Raw genomic sequence first — 23511 nt, forward strand, 5'->3', positions numbered from 1 at the left:
ACACAGCCTACAGTCTTGTTCACATGCCTGGTCCTTTTAAAAGCCTTTGAAGTCAATGGGAGCTGTGGAAGCTTGATCCATTTCCTGATTTCTCTGCAAGTTTTTCTCCACATTGGTTTGTGACTGATTCTATATGAGCAGCACAGCAACAACTCAACCAAAGAGTAAAGCACGTGTGCAACGCACAAATTATGGCAACAACACTGAAGAGCCCTCAAGTTGCCCCCAAATGTATCTCTTTGAGCAAATATGAGAAGACTAACTCAAACCCAACAAAACTATAGACTGCGTTCTGACCTGCATCGTGCTGGTTTAAATCTGTAGTGATTTAATTTACTTTCCTCCAGCCTAATTGAGATCAGGAGTTGCCTGTATAATCAATACAGGAGGCATATTGACCTAAACGTTCTGGAAATAAATAAATACTGTCAGGAGCAGTCCTCTCACAGGGAAACAGACAAAACCACCTGACTTTAAACAGACTTTTAAAAAACACATCTCTTATGAAATCTCTTGGGAGCAGGAGTTCTTTCAGTCTCCCAGGGCATAGCAAGCAAAGCAAAGTAAGTTATCTTGACACCAAGTCCTCGAGCAGCAGATCTTTTGGGGGATGAACAAAGTGCTCTGTAGAGCCAGCCTGGCTTATCATCAGAGTCATCTGTACCCTTGAAAAGTACAGCTGGGGTTAGGGAAGCTGCAGAGAACACTTCTGTTACACTGATGTGCTTCTCCAAGCAAAGGAATCATCATGACTTGAGTTTCAGGGTAAGTATTTTTAGTGTTCCCTCCTTCTGAGGGGAGTTTCGTTCACAGTTCATTGTTTTGCATGGATCTTACAGTGAGATACAGAGGCTTTCTAATTTTATTTTTCATTAAAGAGAAAAACACTTTAAAAATTTCATGCTTTTCAAGAATTTTCTTTAATACAGTAGCTCTTTATATACTTTAATACAGTATGAATTATTTCTGGCAATTTGGAACTCTGAAATGGGAATCTTTGTCGCATGAAGTAGTTGCTGTGTGACACAAATAAATGTACACATATGTGTACATCTACAAATCACAGAAAATATTTCTTTCTGCTTTGGGTGTCTTAAATAATTCATTGACACTTTGGGAGTCATACGACTTAATGAGAACAATACCCAGTGGACCAGTCTGCCAGGAGAAATAAGTCTGTATTGTGAAAAAGAACAAAGATGTTTTGGGTTTTTTTGTTTGTTTTTGTATTTGGTTTTGTTTTGTTTTGTTTTTCCTGGAGTTCTGATTCCTCATAAAATAATAAGTTACTTTTGACAGATGTGCTGTAGTTCTATCCATTTTTAATCTTGGCCATATGGAGGCATACTGGATGTTGTTTCAGACATTCTACCAATCCAGGCTTACTAAAGATGAGGGAAGCAAATATCAAGTCCACAAAACCATACAGAAACAGATTTTTCTTTTAAGATTCCCCGCCCCCCCAGAGAAGGTCAAAAAGACAGTTTCCCAAATTCATCCACTGAAATTCTCAGAAGCCCTGACAAGACTATGCTAAGTAACTGGAAGCAGTAAAAACTTGAAATCTTGTGGTCAGTCATCAGGATTTAGGGGTGGGTGTTCTTGGTTCAAATAAGGATACTATTATTCATACTTCCTGCTATAATCCATGTTTACAAGTAGCCAATTTAGTGCCATTTTGTATCAAATCCCCCAAATTTGATTTTTTGTATTATTTTCTTTTTTTAAAATATATTTGTGTAAGCTAAGTTAACAGTGTACAGACTGGAGAGTGGATGACTTATGCTTTTCATTCATAAGTGCCAGTAACAGAGGAGCTGCCCTGTTTTCCACAAAAAGGAATGTGAATTGCTAAGGAGAAGAGACATGGATAGTCCTGCCCCAACTGGCATTTTCAGACTGGTATTTCTGAAAAAAGCAGTTCTAAATATAACATTTCAGCTGTTTATTTACTACATGAAGGATCCTGGTTTTCTCAGTTGATTGTTAAACAGAACAGCTGTCTACTACACATCTGTTTTTAAAAATATATTAGCAGATTGTGCAATGAAATATTAGAGAAGCTTATTTTAATTTGAAAGGAGATAATAGGGCAATATTAAATCCAGGATCTGATCCTGAATCTTTATTTTGCTCTGGAAAACAGTGCAGAGACATTAATGCTCAGTATCGTCCTGCTTGTCAATTTGGACTATGTAGCAGCAGCCTTTGGTCACATCTCTTTGAAGCTTGGGGAAAGCAGTGATCAGAGGACAAGTCCATGCAAGATTTCTCTCAGTTTAGAAAATTATAGCAGATGCATTTGTTAGCTATTATAAATTTTTCAAATCATGGTTGAGAGCCCTAAGCAGGGGATGTGAAGATGAGTGACAAGAGGGACATTTCTGTGGATAATCACAGTCAAAACACTACACCTCTTTCATCATGAACTGAGGTCAGCTAATTAACATTTCCTTTGCTGTGGACTAAGTGTGTATTTACAGGTGGTTATTGCTCTTCAGCCAATGTGAGGTAAATAGCAAAGCTGCAAGAATTTGACAGAATGTTTGAGCCCTGAGTTCTGATTGGATCCTTGGTTCTACCATGTAGCTTCTCACTGCATTCTTCCATTTCTGTTACACTTTTCCATGGGTGGAAAATAATTTCTTCACTTGTGTTAAAAAAATACTTGCAAAGTGCTTTGAAGATGTAGTTCACTGTGCCACAAGGTAATGACCCAGATGCCATTAGAACTAAGGCTTCTCTGGATGCTTTCTCTTGGGTGGTTGAGTCATGACACCTTAAAAAGCTCCAGTCTGTAGAAAGCTCTCAGCACCTGAAAAGCAAAGCCACTTCTGTTGTAGACAGCTGCAATACCAGTTGTGTTTAGATGGGTGTCAAAATGGATCTGACAAGCTTACTTGATGCAAGGAGAGGCAGTGGCTTTAAAAACAAACAAATAAGCAAAACCAAACAGAAAAAACCAAAAACCAACCCAAAACAACATGTTAAATACTCAGAAACCAGGAAAGACCTAAATTACTGTAGGTAAAATCTTTCCTTCATTTGAGCTCTGTGAGATCCTTGCCAAGATATTGACTTCTTGCCACATGCAAGGAGGTGCATAATCAAACTGGAATCACTGTTGTGACAAAGTTTCCCATCTTCAACTGTGTAGAATTTCTGTATGATAACAATTATTTTTTAAGGATGAACTTCACTCATTGTTTTGTCGTGGAAAATTCCCACAACTTCTTATTTCTCAAGGGGAATTCCAGGCACACCACGTGAAAATTGCTTAAAGGAACATCTGTTTTCTCTCATCAATTATATGACAACATCTTAATAGAAACTCGGCCCGCCTGTATATACTTCTGTGCTTTCACCCATTAATTACAGAGAACATTAAGGTTCCATTTTACTTTGCTTTAAACATCTGGTGCCAAAAGAAGCATCAAGGAGAAGGGAAGCGTGATTGTGTTATTAGACTTAACAGCCCCAAAATACTGATCAGCTCTCATTATTGTCTGTTGCTTCCATATTAAGATGGTCTTTAATTTGCAACTCAGTAACTATACATCTTATCAAATATATGTTTTAAAGAAATATGTAATTATAGATAATCTTTTATCCTGTCGGGCATTATTTTTTAAATAAACTCAATTTATAATAATTAACAGAAGCACCCTATGGTCTAAATTCAGCCAACTTTTACACCCAGCTTGGTAACCCCTCCAAATCTAAATCTGGTGTCCCTTCAAGTCTTTCTTAGAATCCGGTGCTACACCAGGAGCAGAGTTGCAGTCAAGCTTTTAATCCAGTCCTGTGGTGGTCATGTTCTAAATAACCAGCAGAGAAATCAGCCTTGACACAGCAGGATCAATCCCTTCCCATTTGCAGTGACTGCATCCAAGGCACAGGTTGAACATCACCTGATAGTGAGACTCCAAACTTTGACTCTACTTCCCACAGCAATGCCAGCCAGGTCTGCCTGCAGAAAAGAAAAGCAAACGGTGGTGAATATCTCTAGGTTTTTAAGGGAAGGCTTCCACTTCATTTGAAACTAAGGCAGCTCCAAATGCCAGCATCTGTTTTTATGCTTTAAATTACCCCAAGTAGTTTCTTCATTTTACCAAAGTGCACTTCCTTAAAATGCTTCCTATTACATTATCACATTTTACTGTGCATTAAACATCTGGTATCAACAGCCTAAACAACAAAAAAAAGCATGATTGCACTGTCAGACTTAATAATTCAGAAATATTAACCAGCTCTTATACTATCAGGAGTTTTTCATGTGAAATTGGCCCTTGATGTGTATTTTGCACTTAGGAGACTTTGCACATACCGGCATAAGATAACAGTGTTCAATCTTTCATGTAACTAACAGAGTTAATTTGCCTAAATGAAATCACTTTATCAGCAATACTCTTTCCCTGTAAAAAACAAGGGATTATCATAGTTTGTTAAAACATACCAAACTGCGATCTGGAAAATGGGGGCAGGAGGGACTTCTGTGCAATAAGAGATTAGGAAAGCTATTTAGCCTTAAGCAAACTTGGGAGCTATGGAGGCTGAACCATGTGGAAGGAGACCATAAAGCTCCTTGCCTGTTCAGTAACCAAATGACTGCTGCTTAGTTAGCTGTAAGCTTCAGTTTGAGACCTTTTGCTCCCATATTTAATTAAAACATCATTGTCATCTTCTGTGAGTACTGAGCTGTAATACTGCAGGCCTATTCAAGATCTGTTTCTTAATTGGTCTTAAATAGGTTAATTGCAATTCAAAGAACAAGTCATTACCACTGGGATGCAAGTGTATGATGCAATGGGACAGAGCATGAGCTACTGGCTGGAATGCCTGATGAACAGCATAGTTATTCTTTTAAAGTTAAGGTAAGGAACATTTTTAGCACATGGATTTCTGGGGCTTCTTTCACCAGCCACCTCCTCTTTCCTGGCACTGCCCTGTGGGATCTACCCACACAGCTGTTCCAAACTTCATACATGTCTCTGTGCTAACAAAAGAGCTGGGAACCTTCAGTGAGTGGTGCAATACCAGTACTAGGGGTTTTTTTTTTGCCTTCTCTTTAGTAATCAGTTACATTCTCAAGACAAAGTAATTATTACTACCTGTGAAGTCCCACTGCCTACAGAAAGCAGCTCTTGAACCCTCGTGGGGTCCCTGGGGCATTTGTGTGAGTGGTATGAACATGTACCCAAGTTTTAATGGCACCATCATTACACTATGAACTCTTCTGTGGTCAAAGCATTTCAAAACAATGCTGCGAGCATTTTCTAACTTATCCAGTAGCACTGGATTGAATAACTTTCCACAGCTTTTTTTTCCCAGTTATACCAAAAGATGCTATCAACATGTTAATGCCTCTGAGTGCTGGGCTGGGTGGGACAACCTTTTCAGATAATCTTCATGAAACAGTCTGTATATGGAAAATGTATAGTTATATAATCCTCCAAAAGTCAAAGTAATTTAGGCAGTCAACTAGGTAGATACAGATTTTGCATCAATGTTTTAAGGAAAGATGCATTTTTAATCCTTTTACTGGCTTCTAATCCTGCCAGGCACATAGTATCACCCCCTGGAAATTGAACAGAGGATAATGTAAGTCTCTTCAACAGACAGTGAGATTACTGTCTTCCCCAAATAACCTGAAGTACCTCAGTCTGTCATATTCCTTGGCATAAGGAAAGAAAATAGCTGACCAACTTTTCTGGCACTTGCCCCCATCTTCACTCACCTCTGCTTCAACCTACAGGTCCTGATTCAATTGTACCACCTGCACACTCAATGGCTCTGGTCCTGGAAAGGAAAACATTATTTCTTCTGTACCTCTCAGGGTTTTATACAGCTGCCAGGAGTGCTGGCACAATATGAAGACATTTTCAATAGCAAAGTGCATGGAGGGATTCAGGGAATCTCTAGTATATTTAAGGCCAAAACTGTTGAGGTATGCCTTTCTCAGATAAGAATTTGAGATGGAGAGAGAGTATTTCAATTGTGCATTGTAATTTCTGAGGCTGACTGGCTTTTTCATGGCTTTTGCAACATTTCCTAAAGCTGTTTGGTTTTGTTTTGTTTTTCTTCTCCTCTGGACTGTTGTTTCTTTTACCAGATGCCCTGAACAGAGACCACTGTGTCCCCCAGCTTTGCTCTTAGCTTTGTGGTCAGTGTAGTCTCCAAAGAGCTTAGCTGTCAGCAGGATTCACAGATGCAAATTTGATGCAACTGGGGGTTAAATCATGAATTATTTTCAAAATTAGGACAAAGGTCTTAGTTGGCATTGAAAAATTATATAAAGGCAGTAGAGGACTGGAATGCAAATCCATATTTAGGAAGTCCCTGTCTCCAGATATCTGACTGGTACTTTGCTTGTTGATAATAACTCTAGACAACAGAGTTATCAAGATCAGGTAAATCTGTATTCTTCCCTGTATTCTTGCATTTGGCATAATAATTACCTAAAGAATATGTTTTCAAGGAGTTACCAAGAAGTATATTTAACACGTCTGAGCAGACACTCCAAGTGTTCAGGCAGTGGCATCAGAGCGGGTGGATGGCAAAAGAATGGTTATTTTTTGGACTTTACAAAACAAAAATCTGAAGACTCAAGGCATGTCACATAGGTCACTGAACAGCTGTTAGAACACGAGTGTTCTCAGTCTGCATTCAAATCAGTGAGGTTTATCAATCAGTGGGGTTTAAGGACATGCACAAGTCATAGTTTGCAGATAGAGGTAATATCTGTCATCACAACAGGTGAAGTCATTGGGAAAGCTTTTAGGTATGCAAACCTTTTGTCAGCTCTTAAAAAGCATGCAAGCAAAGATGGATAACATCTGACCTACATACAAATGGAGAATGTTCGCCTGGTTGCATGTTGCCCACTGATATAAGTCCAGGTTTTAATGCATGTTTAGTGGTACCTTGCTGTCTGAATATCCTTTCTTGTAAGTCGGTTATTTTTTTGTCAGATCTCTGTGCCTATTAATCTCTTGTTGATAAAAAGCAATGCTGTTTGATCACAAATGAAGCTTTGGTCACATGGAAAGAACAAAAGCTTCACAGGTGAGGTTAAGAACAAGCACAAAAATACTACAGTAAAGTCAGCAGTTGGGGCAAACTGAAGTCAGATAACGTGGACACATCGGTATCTCTATCAAGGTCTCATCCATATTTTACCCATACTTCTGATAATATTTCATCATCTTCCACTATCCTCTACTGACAAAGATGATTGAAACCTACATAATAGTTTGATAAACACCTCCTCATAAAAAGATCCCAAGACTGATCTAAGATGGCAGAAAGCAAATCCTTATACTTGAAATCTAAACATACTTCTTTTCGTTCTTCCAACTACCATATGCTAAGAAAAGAAGAATGAATCCAGGCTTTTAAATAATTTCTATTTAGCATGGAATTTCACTCTTTATAGACCAGAAAAATAATTTCCCCTTGGGAAAACCTGAAATACAATAAATATTTAGGGGAAAAAAAAAAAACCAACAAACCCAACCAACTCAACTCAAACAATGCTTTCCCAGCAGAAATCCAGGACAACCTGTCCCCATTAGCAATCCCAGTTTGACAGATGTGGACTGTCTGTGTTGTCAGAAGGTAAATACAAGGCATTTTTTATATGTTCATTTGGCCTTTTCCATTCATTCAAATTATTGCAGATGTTAGTATAATTTAAAAAGAAGTTGCCTGTTACAGTACATTCTTGTGTTCTCTTGTAATACTTACAGCTGTAATTTTGTAATTTTACAAGACAATTACTTTCCTATTGCTCTTCAGATTCCCTGCATTTCTGAATTATTGTGTATTAAATTATAATTGTTAATTTAGAAACAAACTGATGTGCACTAAGACATAAATTTGCCTGAGGGACTGGAAAAGAATCAAGACAGAAGACTCAACAGAATAGGAAAGGTGATTAGGAAAAAAAGACCTTCTGCTAGTTCTAGGAAACATTTTTCTGGTTAAATGTCCAAGTCAAAAAAGCAGAAAGCATAAATTCTAGTACTGTAGATGTAACCACTAATAAAGCAAACAAAAGAAAATATTGATAATTTGATAAAAGCATAAAATCTATAACAAGAAAGCTTTTCATGTCAGAAAAGAAAGTATGGGAAAAAAATTTTGAGGGCTAAGAAGTGACTCAAGTGTGAAAAGAGCAGTTAAGGATTATAAAGCCATAGCAGAAAAACTATGAATTTTCTGTCTTTATAATTGCTCTAGAGGAGGACACATGAGTTTCTGTGCAGGAATTTTCTGTAGTGTACTTTTCTAAACTGTAGAAAGAAGTGATCAGATGTCAATGAGGAGAGGACACCTTGAGAGTCTTCCAAGGTATTGGAGCTGGAATCTCTGCTGTCCAAATTATAAATAATCTGGAAAGAGCTGGGGCAAAGTTGCAGATGATTCAGAAACATTTATGGCAATAAACGTGTAGAAAGATTTGGAAAAGGATCTTAAAGTATAAAATGACTAAGAATAATACAGCAAATTCAATATCCATAGGTGTCAAATGATACACATGGGAAAAACAATCATAAAGCACACAGATATAGTGATGTGCTCTGAATGAGCTTATACCATTCAGCAAAGAGATCTTGAGTCATTGTGGGTTTGAAAATGTCAACTCAAAACTCAGAGGCAATAAAAAATCCCAAATAAGTTGTTAGAATATTGTATGCAGTTCTGGTCCTCTCTGTACAAAAATGGATACAGCAGAAAAAGTGTGAAAATGGCAATCAGAACACAGAAAAGTTTCCTCTATGAAATGGGCACAGCTCCCTTCCACTTGAAAAAGGAAAGATTGAGGGCAACTCTGTGAAGTCACAAATGGCACGAAGATGGAGAAGAGGGAAAAACTAGTAATTGTTTCTCTAAGGCATAAATTCAAAGGAACCCAATTGCCTTATCCAACAGCAAAACAAAAGGCATTATTTATTCACATAGTAATTGAACTGTGGAGCTCACATCCAAAGGATATCATAGAATGTGTATATGGTGTTTAAGAAGGGCTGTTTAAATGGATAGATGTGGCTGGCATGTCCAGTGCATAAAATCCGTGCCAATGGGAGGGAGAGGGTCTGTTGGAAGGAGGGTTGCACTGCACATGTTCAAGCAGTGTCCTGTTTGTTATTGATCTTCAGGCACTGGGCACAATAGAACTCTGGCCTTACCCAGTAGGAGCAGTTGTGTCTGTCTGATAGGGTTTTTCACTGTTTCAGAAAGAACTTTAAGAAACAACACTGCCTTTATGTGTCAAATGGCATGACTTGGTGCAAATGCATATGAGGATTTCTGAACAGAAAGAGTTTCAGTGTATTACAGCAATTGTGGATTTGGATGGAGGTTAGGAAATTTCAGAAATTTCAGAAAGCCGACTTCTTTTTTTGGTCTCTTAATTGATACCCATCTAAATTATCTAAGTCAGCACAGTCCTGCTGTAAGTTGCATGTCTTCCCTATCTCTGGTGATAGACACAAACATCTCTCTTTATGGTCTCTCTTAACGATGGGCATTATTCATTGCAGAACAAACATTTTTCCCATTTCGGGTTACAGTGACGTTATAAATCTTACCTCATGCTTAGTGCAGTAAACCCGCTTACAGCAGGAAAGAAACAATGCTTGCAGAAAACATTACACTTTGAGATATTAAACTAACGTAGTACCAGAGCCTTCTGTAGCAATAATTTTGCTGTGTCCCAATATTTGGGGTCTTTGTGCCGTGTTATTTCCCACATCTGGGCCTTGGCAGGTGGAGAGGTGCTCTTGGCTTCCTTCATCTCCATGCCATTATGCTGCCTTTGTTTTCACTGCTTGCACAGATGTAACTGTAAAAACTTTATTCTAATGAGAGCTCTGAGAGCTTGGGAAAACCCACCTGGAAAACCAGCTTGTTTTAAAATATATTTTGTTTAGAAAAGCTCACAGAACTTGTCGGCTTAGGGAGAACTTAACTAAAGCCAATAGATAATTTTTAATGGGGGAGAGGAGAAAGAGGCATGAAGCAGAAGCACAAAATCACAATAAAAGGATTCGATGACAGTAAATGGGGAGTCAGAAGCTGATGGGGCCACCCATCACTGCTTTGGTAGATGAAATGTGACAACAGTGGAGAATATGATTGTGGAACACCAAAATTTTGAACAAGAATTTGTCTGACCCCTCTGCCCTGGAAAGGACACCCTCCCATTACCCTGCTGCTAACCTGCTGAGGCTCTGGGTCTCCATGCACCAGGCTCTGAGAAATGAAATTCTGCAACAAGTATTCAGAGAGATTCACAGGTTCAATAATGACATGTTGTATGCTGCTGACAAGTGAACAGTGTCTCTTTTTAGCTGATAATTGTGAGACATCATGGCTTTGCAGCAGCAGGTAGAAATAAGGGGCTAAAAAGCTGCTCCAAGAGCAATTCACTAGAAGGAAAGAGCAAATTTTCAAAGTCCAGAATGAGTCGAGGGTACTTGTCATCTTTTTTGATCAAACCAATGGGAGCAGGAGCACCTTTGAATACTGTATGTACAGAGTTACATGCTTACAAAAAATACTGCAAAAAAGTCTGTGATAAGGTCGTGGATTGAGGAGGCAACATTTTTTGCTGTTGTTTGATTTGGAACAAATCAATGCTCCCAAACTGAGCTGGTTTCTAAACAGTAATGACTGGAAAGGCAGATTTTTCCAGCAGCTTACAAATTTCTGAAGACTGAAAAATAGAAAAACTAACCCTTCCCATGTTGTGTTTTTTTTTTTAAATAAGGACATTCTAAGATAAAAGTTATAAAGTAATAGGGTATTTTTCAATTTTTTCAAAGGTTCAAAGAAAAACCTTGTTTCAGTTTGTGGAGGCTGTGACTATTCAGACAATTACTGATGACAAAAATGAGAGACCCTAAACTTCAGTGGGAACTTCTCTTACGGGAAGAACAAACTAAGCTGTTAGTATTTGTGACAGAATTAGCCAAACACAGGCATGATACACACTTACAGAAAAGCACTGATACCCAAAGAACTTTATGTTGATGAGGACAGAGAAAAAACCCTCAAAATATAAGGAAAGACTTTTTTTTTTTTTTTTTTCCTGTAGGTAGCCAGAACCCATAATTTCAATATCTTGTTGAGTTTTTACATTACATGAAGTATTCCATATTGCTGTCTGAGTAGATCATTCTTAGCTGGATGATTTCTTAGTGGTCTGAAAACTGAAAACAGGTTTGAAAATTCAGATTTCTGCCCATTATTCGAGTAAATGTTGTTGCGGGGGTAGCTCAGTTAAATAACTGACTACAGTGAGCAGAATAACAAAAAACCCCAAAACAAACAAAAAACTAACAAACAAAACCAAACAACAGAAAAACAACTAGACCAAAACCAACAAAGAAGCTGTAGTTAGAAACCAAAGTCCTAATACAGTAGAAAAGGATATAACTTCTCTGATTTAAGTTTTGCCAAATCAGTTTGGAGTTAGCTGTCTGGGAACATTTTCTATCTATTAAGTACCTAACCTCAACTTAAAAACTAGGCAATCTTACTTCTCTTCCATCCCTATTTATCTGAAACTTCAACATGTGTTATCTACAAAAGGGTACATAAACTAAATTTTAAGGTCACACAATCTTATTCAGAACTTTGCTGCCTCTGATGATCTGATCTGCCCTGAAATCCTTGTTCTTGTCAGTGTCCCTTTTGGGGACAAGCATCCTGAATTCTTAATATAATTTATGACTTGGCGTACTTAGAACCCTGCATTGTCTTTTGTTAAGTTTATTGACACATTTCCCAAAAGTACAGCTTTGTAATGCTCTGGCAATTCCTGTAATATGGAACTAAGAGCATCTGTTATTGGGGGTGGCTGCTTTTTTGGCTATACCTTACTCTGTATCAGGATGTGGGCTCCATGTCAGCATATGAGCACAGCATCATTTCCATTAAGAAAAAGAGGAACAGCCAGGGAAGAAGTATAGTGATCCAGTCCCTGTGCTAACAGAGGAGAGCAAGAGGAACCTGAGCCATGCCCCTAGTGCAAATCAGAAGGTAAGTAAAGAGACAGCCTGAGCCAGACAGCATCTTGTTCAATGTACATCTGCTGCTGCTTACTTGGTTGTGTAGTAGCAAGAGAATGGAAGCAATTCTGTAGTGCATTTAGACTCATCTTATTCTTCTGTTGCACAAACTGAGGACAGGATTTGGAGCAAACTTCTCTAAAGTGTCATGAGTGGCTTTTCTGCATCATTTCAGCGAAGAAAATTCCACTGCAGTTAATTGTACTACATACAAGTAAAATTTGCCTGTGTTGACAGAATCAAACTCATTTACTTCACTGGCATAACCCACATTTTCAGTGATGTGATTTGGTAGAGTCAGGTATAATGTGAATCTTGTACCTATTCTGGAGTACACACCAAATTTAATCCTTGTCCTATTGAAAATGCCTTACTGGGCATTAAAGACTGTGTTTTGCAACAAAACATTTTTGACAGAAATGAATCATTGGCTCACAAATCTGCTTTACTACCTCACGAGGTGCAATATAATACCATGCAACGTTACCAGCAACAACTGTCCTCCTACCAGTAAGGGCATAACATCTTTTGGTATTTTCCTCAGAGAATTATTCACCTCTTAGAGGCATTTCCTTCTTTCTAATTTATCTGTTGCTGTCAAAGATACCTATTTTTTTAAACTTTATTTCTAGAGAGCCATTAGGTGATTAAAAGCAAATGAGAGGAAAGAAGACAGTTGGTAGAACAGCATAAATCATAATCAAAACCATCCTGGTCGTGTAACACCGCCAGACATTTTGAATGGTTTGTGAGGCTCTGAAGAGTTCCACGGTATTATGGCTTTTTAACATCCTGCTCAGTAGTTAAAGGGTATTCAACCTGATCTGCCTTTGTTGATAGCTGATATTATTTGACATTTTAACAAGGTTCTGTATTTGCAGAAGCATCTTATGGCACCACTTTCAACATCAGAGCCTATGACAAAAAACATTTTAACTGTTTTGCAAACAAACTTTCTTCCAGTTAATAATTAAACAGAGGAACAGCTTGCAGTATATGCTTGGAACTAATTTTACTATATATAGTTGGAAATGACAAGAGCACATGAAGATGTGACTGAAGCCTAGTAGCATTTAAATACACAGTACTTCCTCTGTTACCTTGACTAGTGTAAAGTTGGTTCCCAAGGTAAAAACTAAGTGGTCTGCTGGCATATGGTATAACCTCCATTTGAGCGCTAAAAGCTGGATACTGTTTTTGTGAAACAGATGTTGTTGAGTGCAGCAATGCACAACTGACTCTATCTAACAGCTGGGAATCCTTCGTGACCCATATAGCTAGAAATAAACATGGTCCTATGCTTGGCAAAAGTGTAAGGAAGCAAATTTTCATTTGTTAAGGGCTTATCAAAATGAAGAATAAATGTTTTTAGCCATAAAATGATTTTATTCACAAGAGTAATCTTCCCAGCAGCTTATGCAATGGCCTCATAATATTACAGGCACCCTTTGCCAGCTGAAGGCTGCAGTTGCACTGACATATAGTGCAGATGGAAAATAAACATCTGCCTCAATCAAGAGAGAAGACCAAAGACAAGGTTGACGAATATTATCTGGCATGACTATCTTTGCAGGAAAGCATATAAATGCTACAGGACCAAAACCACTGGCATCGTCTGGTGTTGTCCTTATGTGGTTACTGACCATGAAGAGAGATGATTAGTATGCACTCTCCAAGGAGGAGTAGTGCAGATGCTCAGGATGATACGATTCCAACTCACTAGTATGTGTTTTGCTATAGCCATACTATGCTAGCAATAGAGCAGCTTGAAATATTTTTTTCTCAGTGTTCAATGACATTTTGTATCCTCAAACGTACTTCTTTTTTGGGGGGTGCAGGGGGAAGAAGAGGTTTAGAGGCAATTATGTTGTTAAACATAATGTAAAAAATGGTTATAGCAGCAATTTTCAGCACTTTGTTTCTTAAACCACTTTAGGAAAAATATTTCTGTCCTACTTTAAACTCAGTTTTTAGAGAAGGAGTTAAATGTGAAGATCACTCAACTGACAACCAACTATTTGGTTGTTCCCATTTTGTTATGTTAGTCCCATTTTACCTTTGGGAAAGGGAGTAGCATATGGATAAAGTAACTCTACATACATGCACGTAAGCACATACCTACACTGAGCTTGTATGGAGTTCCTCTAATTCTCAGTCAAAGGATTACATGAGGGAGGAGGGATGCAGCTTCACAGGTTCTGTTTTTCTAGGAGGATTTCTTTGTCAGATTAAGAAAAGGATCTTGTCAGTTTCTGATTGATTTCATATTTAAATTTTGAACTTAGTTAAACTGCCACTATCTGCTCTGGAAGAGAATTAGTTAGGCGGGGCATATTAACTATTGTTAATATCCTTACTACTGCTTTTGATCTGGTAAGAATTACACACATGATGTGTATTAGCTAAATTCATGGAACATTTATTACAGATAGAAAACAAGTTTAACATGAGGATGTATATATGAATTTGAAAGTTGGAGGTCTCAGATCTAACCAAATCCTGGTGAAATGCAGGCAGTGTGCCCAGCAGGGAAATGAAGAGGAATTAGAATGTAAGGCATAATATTACAGGCATCCTTTCCCAGATGAAGGTTAAAGTTGTATTGACTTCAACCTTCTAGCTGTCTAAAAATCACAGCTCATAGCAGTCTGTCAGAACAATGTTTGGGGTATGTACCCAGAAATCACATCCATGTGGTCATTCCTATTTTTCCCTGGATTTGCTTTAGGATTCAGACATGGGGTTTTTAAGTGCATCAGGAGACAGGTGAGGATGTTGAAGCTGCTGGTATTAAACATCCACAGCGTGAGAATAAGGAATTGAAATAGGCAGAAAATACTGTCTGGGTCTGAGGTAACATAGAATCTTCATCTAGATCCTGTGACTTAGACAGGAATTCCTATTAGAAGGTCCTTGTTCAGGAATGTCCCATACTACCTGCTCTGCTTGCATCTGACTAATCCAAGGGAGGTCCTCAAAGGGACCTCAAAGGGTTTGAGTAGAGTCTGGGTTCTGATGAGCAGTAGTCAGTGCTAAAGGTTCTGAACAGACTTTTGAGTCAGCTTTGGTGTTTCTCAGTGATAGCACAAGCCTGATGGTGTCTAATAAGCTCCATATCTTGGAACTCCAGAATAATCTTGGTTTCCTTTAAGAAATAATAATTTACTTCTTAGAAATTAACTAAAAAGTGATCTTTCAAAGTCAAAAAAATCAGAAGGAAAAAGAATAGAAGGGAAGGGGAAGAGGAACCAGCACATACAATTTCAGAGTTTTTCCAACAATCTCCTGTTTGTCACATCTGCTTTGTTACTCTTTTCTGTCTTACAAATAAGGCTTTTTCCCTTTTGGGAATATTCTGGGAAATCAGAATTTGACTTGCAAAGATTAATAGGTACACAAAGCTGTACACAAAATGACATTTACTTGCCATGTGCCATGCAAGATGTACCAAGCAGAGGAGTGCTAAAGGGGCAACAACAGCACCTCAGTCCTGCCACTTCTCTATATCTGCCAGTGGACAGGGTGCAGTCCCTAAAGCATTCACAGTTTTCATGTTTGTTGTTTTTTGTTTTTTTTTTAAACAGCTCAAAAGTCAGCCACTACAATGAGGAAAATGAGTACAATAAGCTGAAACTGGCAAAGCCTCAGTTTAAGTTTGGACTGTTCAAGAGGATCTGGATCTTTTTCCCAGTCTGATTATTTATTTATTTTTAAATTTTTTTTAACAAGGGTTATTTCAACTGGTTGCCTCCCACCTCTTGCCTGCTATTCAAACAGCAGTATGTTTCCTTTAGGCGGTTTTCTTCCCTTCTGTGCTGTTTTTATTTCAGAGTCTAGTCCTCAGACTTGTCTTTCCAACTGTAGCCCCAGCAGGCATATTCTCTAATGCTCTAGTCTTAAAAAATTAATTTGAAGTAATAGGCTAAAACAAGCTTGTTAAGGATGGTGCTAGCCAAACCAGTCCCTAAAAGCTCTAGTTTTTTCAAAAACATATACATGTCTATATGTCTGTATGGCACAGGGACATTATGAAAGTGACTTAGGCAGAGGTGTGACAAGCTGCTTGAAATAATGTCATGAATTAATGACAAAGCCAGATTTAGGAGGTCCATTCTTCAGTGCCTGAGGACTGTGGCTTTCCTGGCTTTTACAAAGCCACAATTTGTTAATATGTTATTTTTGCCAAATAATGTTTATGGAAGCTAGAATATCTCTGAGTTACTACTATCATAAGACATATATGAAAACCTAAACACAGGGGAGTCAGTTCCACAGGCTATTTTGATTTCAGTGAAATAAAAACATTAAAAAAAAGAATTTCAGGGTTGTATCAGAAATTCCTTTCACAGGAAGGAAAGGAAAAAGTCCAGCAGTAACACATGGAAACATAATATTTTATTTTCAGAAGAATAGTAATATTTTTCTGCAACACCTGATTAAGCAAACTTATTGAATAAGGTCCATTATGTCTGTTTGAAAAAGCTATAAGTTGAGACATTTTAGGATAATCAGATTGTAAAAGTGCACTAAATTCTCACCATTAAGATACCTCACCTTCATTGAATCCTGAATTCTCATTACGACTAATCATATTTCCATGCAAAGTAAAAATAATTCAGGTACTTCAAACTGGCGTATATTCTGCTCTCAAAATCCATGTATTTCTCCCACTAGCAGTAATGGCACTTAGACACAAAGCAGGAAATGTATATATCTCTGTGTGAATTATACCCCACAGAATTTGCAGGGTGACAGATACAGATGTTATTTTGGTAAGTGGAAAAAACAGGAAAGAAGCCTGTGTATTCTAAACAGCAGTTCATCTTAACTCTGGAGATTTCAGAGCATTTATAGCATTTACAGCATTTATTTATCTGCAATCGGTAGTACAGCCTCACTGAGGATGGGATTAATCTCATTTAAACTAAGACACCAAAAAGTTAGATGCCTAAATCTAAACTAGCTATACATTAATGCCCTATTCTTTTTGTCATCCAGGGAGCTGAGACAGTGTCTCTCACTCTTTCCAAAAGATCTTAAAATTTGAAATAAAAATTAGATGAGGCACCAGCAGAACCTCTTTCCCAATGTCTGCCCTCATCTGGAGTTGGTCAAACAATTACTTGCAAAGGGGATTAATTATTAATGTTATTTTTGTCCCCCAAATAATTTCAGTCACCTTAGCAAATATCTAAAGAAAATCAGATACAATATTGTCAGCTGCTTAGAGATGTTGATTTCTTTATTTTTCTAATGTGATTTGTCAGTGAAATTTTCCTAAAGGAGGGATTTTTGAGGCTAACCCCCAAACTGGCTGAACTTCAAAGGCATGATCTCAGTTCAAAAATGAACTCACATTTCTACTTCATCTCAGATATTTCTGATATTTTTCTGCTGGTTTCCCCACTAGAGTCTGAAGCTTGGTCCTTACATGGGATACACAGTTTATCTACAGAATAAACCTCATGATCTGCTTAGAACTGCAATATTTTTGTCTGTTTCTTTTGAATGTTGAGATCCTTGGTTATATTTTAGTGTAGGATTTACTTGAGCAACCTTATCTCTGAAAATCTGATATGCACATGATGCACGTTGGTCACTTCTGTTTATTATTTCTGGGAAACTTAAACTTTGCAAACAGGTTTTTAGAACTTTTGGAAAGGCTAACACAAGAGAAAAAACACTTTGGTCTTACAGGCTCCTTTCAGGGGTGGAACTCCGAAGTGAAGTTGGGAAGAATACCAGCTCTTTTGGTGGTGTGCTTTTATAGTCCATCCTCTTGTAAATAGAACTGCACTAGGCTCAGCATTAAAACTTCCATGGTGGAGCTGGTGCATTTATTTTTTTGGCTAAAAAGTAACATTTTTACCACTGAAAGGGAGCCTTCCTGTCCTGCAGCATGGCTGAAAAGAAAGCCAAGCTGGTTAAAACCAAACAATACAATGAAACCAAACAGTGTGCAGCTGCCTCCTCAGGAATATCCCTGCAAGGCAGACAAATGGATACATTTATTTTCCCAGATTTATTTGCTAATGCAAAGATCCCAGTGCAAGCATTAGCACTTCAAATCATTATATAGTTCTGGGGCAATCTTGGGAGGAGTTAAATTTCATTAAAACAAATTAGTAATTCGAGATAGCAGTAACTGTGGATATAATCCTGTTCCTGTGTATTTCATGATGCAGTGCAAATGAAACCATTCCTCAGACAAATGCACCTTGCCACATGACTAAACTGAACAAAATGCACAAAAATTATCTTGCCTTCCTTTTAAGTTTCCACCTCTATTGACTAAATAAAACAGGTAGCACTTTCATATTTTCAAATTATTTTGAAGTAGGGGATGAAATATTTGCATGCTATTTAGCAGGACAGAGTTCTGTATTTATTAATTTAAAAAGAGGTAAGAGAACGTTTTTTTTCCCTCCTACCAGAGATCTAGCTTGTATATCCAGCTGGCACCAAGTGATCCTGCCCTTAGCCTGAGTTGTTGCATCTGTGCTGGAGCCAAAGGAAGGGACCACCCAATTCAGCGGGGCAGGGCCCAAAGCCCCATCTTGGGCACAGCACCCTTCCCACCTCCCTGTGGCTCTGCTGGGCTGCCTTCTGACTTTACCACATGCCTTGCTGGCTCTTGCAATGACCCCAGCCTGACTCTGATGTCTGAATTCAGCAAGGTGCAGCGGCTGTAAGGTGTTGTGTGCTAACGGGATGAGGTTCAACAAGGCCAAGTTCCGGGTCCTGCACTTTGGCCACAACAACCCCATAGGGAGCTCCAGGCTGGGCACAGAGTGGTTGGAGAGCAGCCAGGCAGAAAGGGACCTTGGAGTTTGGATTGACAGGAAGCTGAACATGAGCCAACAGTGTGCCCAGGTGGCCAAGAAGGCCAATGGCATCCTGGCCTGTATCAGGAACAGCATGGCCAGCAGGTCCAAGGAAGTGATTCTCCCCCTGTACTCAGCACTGGTGAGGCCACAGCTTGAGTCCTGTGTCCAGTTCTGGGCCCCTCAGTTCAGGAAGGATATCGAGGTCCTGGAGCAGGTCCAAAGGAGGGCAACCAGGCTGGTGAAGGGACTCAAGGACAGATCCTATGAGGAGAGGCTGAGGGAGCTGGGGCTGTTCAGCCTGGAGAAGAGGAGGCTCAGGGGAGACCTCATCACTCTCTACAACTCCCTGAAAGGAGGGTGTAGCCAGGTGGGGGTTGGTCTCTTTTCCCAGGCAACTCTCAGCAAGACAAGAGGGCACGGTCTTAAGTTGTGCCGAGGGAGGTTTAGGTTGGACATTAGAAAGAATTTCTTTACCGAGAGGGTGATCAGGCTGCCCAGGGAAGTGGTGGATTCTCCATCCCTGGAGATATTTAAAAAGAGACTGGATTTGGCACTCAGTGCCATGGTCTGGTAACTGCAGTGGTAGTGGATCAAGGGTTGGACTTGATGATCTCTGAGGTCCCTTCCAACCCAGCCAATTCTATGATTCTATGATTCTATGACAGGCTGGTGACAGGGACAAGGCTTCCTTCAGGCTTCAGACAGAAGGAACATGGTTTCCTTCAGAGGGGGGAGGTAGGATCAGGCTTTCTCTCCACAAGCACCAGAGCTCACTGAATGTCCATGCTACAGCCTGGGCTTGTGTCCATATGCTCTGGGCTTAAACACAGACTCATTATAACATAGCTATAGCCAATGAAACTAAGTCTCTCCAGAAAGCACATTAGAAAGGCTCAGAAATCTGCATGTAAAACCACAGCAGATTTTTAGTTGTACCTTTTTAATGTACCATCCGTAAGCAATAGGATGCTGCTGGGCAGGATGTTTCTGTCACTGCTGTGTGAGTGGGAAGGGGAACTGAGACCTCCAGTGAAATGTGGACAGCCCAGATCACCCTTCCCAGCAGGGCAGAGCGTTTCAGCAAAGAGAGCCAGCACCATGCCTTCCACCTGTAATATAAAATAGGGATTAGGTTCTCATTTGTATTTTCATAACCATAGCATACAGAAAAAATCAGCAACAGAACATGTGTGTAATGTACTGAGCAATTCACTAAGCCTGAAGAAGTAAGGTCAGCTTTCCTTGCACAGAGAAATCTCAGTATCTGAAAAAGTCCCCTTTAAAACCAGCCTCAACCAGTTTTGCAAGAACTGATCTGCACAGCATTTTGGCTCCTATTAGAGCTTTGCAGTCAGGCACCAATGGCAGGAACAAGAATTTTTTTGGTCTTTGGTAGCGTGAGGAAGACATTGTGAACACAGAGCAGGAGCATATGCCTGGCCCCAGCTGCTGACTACTCTGCATTACAATGAGGATTTAAGCTTGCCCATAGATCGTCAAGAGGCAGTTTTCTCTGACATTGGGAACAAACAATTTAATCATAAAATACACAGTTCAAAAAAATTCATATTGCCTTTTAACAGCTTCTTTTCACAAATTAGGCTGCTCATGCTCTGTATTTATGAAATCTTACAGGGATTCAGTAACTTTTGTCAATATGGATAAACCTGTGGACTTCTACAGTCTGAGTGACAGACCTTGGTTCTTGCTCAAGTGCATTTTGACAAATCCACCACACAATTTTTGTTCATCATTAGAAAACCTTGAAGAATGTCTTATTCTGCCTAGACTAATAACACATTAAACAATGTTTAAGTAGAGGGGCAAAAGAGCAAGCTGGTGACTAAACACCAGGCTCCGGCAGAAGGGTGAGGGAGTACAGAAGTTCAGCCAGCTGTTTCCATGAAATCCAGGAGGAAGGCAGAATGCCACTTGACAATTTTTAATTTTTCTGGAAGGAACAGTTGGAGATCATATGCTCTCTAGCAGTTAGAATACCAAAATACGTACGCCTGTTGCCAGCAGCAGTAGGAAAACACTTTTTTGTCCCTTCTGTACTTTGCACTATATTTCCTAAATTAATGTTACTGGTATCACAGCCGTGTTCGACCTGTGGGACTTGAACAGTGCATTGAGCCAAAATTTTATGGTTCTGCTGCTTCATGGGACACAGTCTCCTTGTATCATTAAAAAAAAAAAATATAAAGCAAGCTCGTCTCATTTTATGCATCTGATATACTTTGGAGAAAACAGTTCTTGAGAACTGCTATGAGTCCTGAGAGTTAGTCACGTCTGGCAAAGATAGGGAAGCCAAATGTGGTGTTTTCATCAGTATAAGAGAAATAGTCCAGCTCAGGCTCTTGGAAATTCCCAAGCATTCCCCCAGCTAATGATTAAGCTGAAGAACCATAGACACCCTCAGTGTGCCACCAGAGCTTGAAAACTGGAAACTTCATCATATATGTCAGTCACCCAAGAGAAATCACACCATGCAGGGATGTGCAATATTTCTCAGTTGCCCTTAATAACCTCCCACTGATGACTAGGACAGAAAATCCAGCTCTGGTGAAGTGCTTCCCAGGTTGTTTTAGAGACTGAGGAGGGAGGGAAGTGAGCTGAGGACAGAGACAGAAACACTGCCTCAATCCTCTGGAGCCACATAGAAAATCCAGATACTTCTTTCTAACCACTGGCTCCCAGGTCAATATTACTACAGTAAACAGCAGCCTGCTATATGAATACTTCCTGCTTTTTCAGACTTGCCTCCTGCTATTTTGATGCAGACAGTGAATGCATCCTACCTAGCAGAAGAAAACAAATCATACTCACTGACTATGGGAACTCAAAAATGGGGACTTTTTTTGGCAACATTAATCAAAGAATGCTTTGATATAGCTTTTTGTTCATCCAGAGGCTGACTTCATCCTCTGACTCATGCCTCAATTGCTGCTGTTAACTACTGGAGCCCACTTAGCATGCTATTTATTAACTAAGGCAGGGACCCATTGTAAGCATAGAAAGGGCTGCTCAGGTGGGCAAGCTTATCTAGTCTGGAAGCTGAACTATATCAAGTTTTCTGGCATTGAGGAACTTGACTAGTCTAAAAACTGGGCTCAGAAAATGTAGACGTTTCCAGAGTCATCATAGAGCAGAAAATCACCAGGGTGAAGAGGGAGTTCTGGAAGGTCTACTAAGCTGCCTGCTAAGGAGCATCATTTCTCACCACCCCTTGTGCCAGCCCCTGTGAAGGCTGGCAATGTAGAGTACTTTATTTCAGAAGATCCCTTCTGAATCATTACATCAGGTAATTTTTTCTTTAAGTTTTCAACCACTTGCTTCTTCTTGACATTCCTCTTGAGATGCTATTTCAAGGTTAACAACTAAGAACAACTTGTAACTTAAAACATCTGTGGACATGGACACAGTCTGCAAGCACAACATGCTACAAATGGCCAATTTGTACTGCAAAACTTAAAAAAAAAAGTCATGGGATGCTCCTTGTTCTAGTGTGTTTTGATCCACATTGTGCATTGTCCTAGTTCACTGTCCAGCAGATTACTAAATGATGCTATTAGTATTAAGGAGAGTCTTTCAACAATTTTTCTGTGTATTTGCTACGACAGCGTTTTATTGCAAAGAGGGATCCAAAGTGAGAACTTCTTGTCTTGAAGTCCATTTGTTTTTTCAGTATCACCAAACTAAAGAACTAAAGAAATGCATCTCCTATAAGGCAGTAACTCACCAATCTTGCATACCCCTCCCAAACCAGCTGCACCTTTTCTTCATTTTTATGTTATAATCCTAGGCCAACTAGCTCCAAGGACCATGTTATTTCCTTGAATAAGTCTCTCTTTATTAAGGTTTTTCCAGAAGCTTTTGACAGAATGAAAAAAAAAAGGCAATATGAGGAATGTCACTGTAACAATGTAAATTGTATGCCTGCATTTTTTATTGATAAGGCAAGGCTCTCAGAGGGACTAAGTTACATTGTTTTATGAGATTAAATTATTAGACCTGGAACTGAGAAGGGCCTTGTCCTATTGTTGAAGAGGCTGCTGGGGAGCATGGAACTGCAGGGAGCATTGGCGAGTCATGGTGGTATCTGATTTCTCCATAGAGAACTAATTTCCCAGCTGCTCCAAATGCACCTGAATGGGTACTAGAGAGATGAGGAAGCTAACTTGTGGCAGATGGGACCAGACCAAATGGTCAGTGAAATGAACCATTCAACTAATGCTCTAACCATCTCTAAACTGTTCTTCATCAATAATTTAAGGCCTTGTGTCATAGTTTGTTAAAAATTATCTTTGATTAGTTATGTTATTAATACAATATGCATATTACAATAGTGTCACATTTTCTATCCATCAAAGTCAGAATAAGTCGATATGGGTGCATCAATAATTTATATTTGGTGTACCAGTCAATTTTCTGCATGCAATAACATTTACTGCTGGCAATTACTGAATGCAACTGGTCCTTTTACCTCTATATTCTATTAGGTCATACTTATTTTCCAAAATAGTAGTGGATTATTTGAATTTTTCTGTTGATTTTTAAAAGACGGAGTGCTTTTTGTTTGTTTGTTTATTGTTTTTTCCATGAGG

The 23511-nt window shown here is 39.1% G+C and overlaps 1 long non-coding RNA gene across 2 annotated transcripts in view; it reads left to right on the top strand.

Annotated features, from left to right (window-relative positions):
* The first annotated feature begins 554 nt into the window (after nt 1–554).
* LOC139793767 (uncharacterized) overlaps nt 555–23511 on the top strand; it is an 86761-nt gene continuing 63804 nt past the window's right edge. Inside the window, exon 1 of one of the 2 annotated variants that reach the window (XR_011724787.1) lies at nt 555–765. This is a non-coding gene — a long non-coding RNA (uncharacterized lncRNA). Of the gene's footprint in view, nt 766–11913; nt 12049–23511 lie in introns of those variants that run through there. The other variant, XR_011724786.1, reaches the window with a different exon arrangement.

This window comes from Heliangelus exortis, chromosome 2 (genome assembly GCF_036169615.1).
Source record: "Heliangelus exortis chromosome 2, bHelExo1.hap1, whole genome shotgun sequence".
NCBI classification, from domain to species: domain Eukaryota; kingdom Metazoa; phylum Chordata; class Aves; order Apodiformes; family Trochilidae; genus Heliangelus; species Heliangelus exortis.